Source organism: Humulus lupulus, chromosome 2 (assembly GCF_963169125.1).
Source record: "Humulus lupulus chromosome 2, drHumLupu1.1, whole genome shotgun sequence".
NCBI lineage: Eukaryota > Viridiplantae > Streptophyta > Magnoliopsida > Rosales > Cannabaceae > Humulus > Humulus lupulus.
In genome coordinates, this window is record NC_084794.1 from 89,568,821 (window position 1) to 89,570,501 (window position 1,681).

General features: G+C 39.1%; 1 non-coding gene across 1 annotated transcript; it reads left to right on the forward strand.

Moving 5' to 3' along the window:
• The first annotated feature begins 1,134 nt into the window (after positions 1-1,134).
• Positions 1,135-1,242, forward strand: LOC133820282 (small nucleolar RNA R71). The gene has a single exon (XR_009886703.1). It is a non-coding gene; the product is annotated as a small nucleolar RNA R71 (small nucleolar RNA).
• The last annotated feature ends 439 nt before the right edge of the window (positions 1,243-1,681 follow it).

Below are 1,681 nucleotides of genomic sequence, written 5' to 3' on the forward strand. Positions count from 1 at the left end.
GAAAGGAACAAGAAACAAAAGATAAACAACTCTCACTCACACTACCAAAGTGAAGAGTGTTGGGGATCACCAACTTGAACAAGGTTTGAAACCTTTCTCCAAAAGCTTATTTCCCCCGAACTCAAGCACTAAGGGATCTCTCACAGATTATAGGAAATGCTTTTTGGAATTATCAAGCCTCAAGGTGTTTCTAGCCAAGTGCTCTAATGGATGGAAATGTTGTGTCTTACAAGTGAGTTATAGGCTCCTATTTATAGAGTTTAGAGACACCCTTTGAATTTCAAATTCCACCAACCCACATGGCTGTTACCAATGTTTAATTGGATTAATATGGAATTAAAAATGAGATTTGGGAGTTATTTGGGTTTTTTGAGCCGTTCAACAAAGATTGAAAAAACTGAAAAATGGTCAGTTTTTAGCCTGTGGCCACGGCTAGAGACATTAGTGGCCACGACCACTAGCCTCTGTCTCACAGGCCGCGGCCACCAACATTCAGTGGCTGCGGCCACCGACCATTTTCAGCACTAAAAAATGAGCTGTTTTTCCAAACGGTTCCAAACCCTCCCAAATGATTTTGTAACTCCCAAAACACATTATTAGGGTTAAAATCATATCTCTAACAGCCATATCACATATGGATTTATGAAATTTATCTCAATATTGTGTAACAACAAATTTACACAATAAAGGGCAATATTTGGAAGTTACAAATTTGTAACACCAAATATGTTACATTATTTGGATATATCTCATATATCTAAATATTGTAACTCTCTATTATATGTTACAATATGTGGCACTCTTTGTCACATTTATTTAATCTAAAACATTATATTATAAAATAATATAACACGAATCGCCCTGATGGCGCGAGGCCATTAGCCTAGGGAAATGTTCACCTATAATTTCCATACTTCCATCGAGGAAAGCTCTAAGGGAAATTATTCCATGTTCCCAAGACCCACAGGCCCGAGCCTAATAGCATGAATACTCGACCTTTAGCCATGTGGTCTAACTAGGGACCAAAGATTTTTTCCTTGGTCAATTTTTTGCATTCACACATAGAATTTCTACAAACTGGCGCTCACGATCGTGAGGCCTTCATAGAAGTAACTGACCAAACGCCAGTTCTCATAGCCATGGTGCGGGCACTAATTCAACAGATCTTTGAATCTTTCCTAGACTTGATAGAACGTTTCATTGTCCTTTTGGGAGAATGTGGAAATCTATCATTTTAAACTGTTGGTCTTATGGCTAGGGAAGTGTTTCAGAAAGAAGGATTTGGTCATCTCCTCCCATGTTCCAATAGACCTAGGTCTCAAAGAGTATAACCGACTTTTTGCATTGTCCTTCAAGGAGAAAGGGAAGAACTTCAGTCGCACAGAATCGACATTTTCAGATCGGTTATAGAATGTGGCTACTGTCTCCTCGAATTCTCTGATAAGCACGTATGGGATTTCGTTTTCCATTCCATGAAATGTGGGAAAGAGTTGAATCATGCCAGGTTTAAAGTCTAATGCGTGCATATTAGGAGAGAAGATAATGCATGAAGGCGTGGAAGTGCGAGTAGGATGGAGGTAGTCATTGAGAGTTCTTGGTTGGATTTCATCATTGCGAGCCATTGTGAATGGATTATTATTAGCTAAAGTTTGTGGAGAAGCAGGATTGGTGGAAGGAGTTC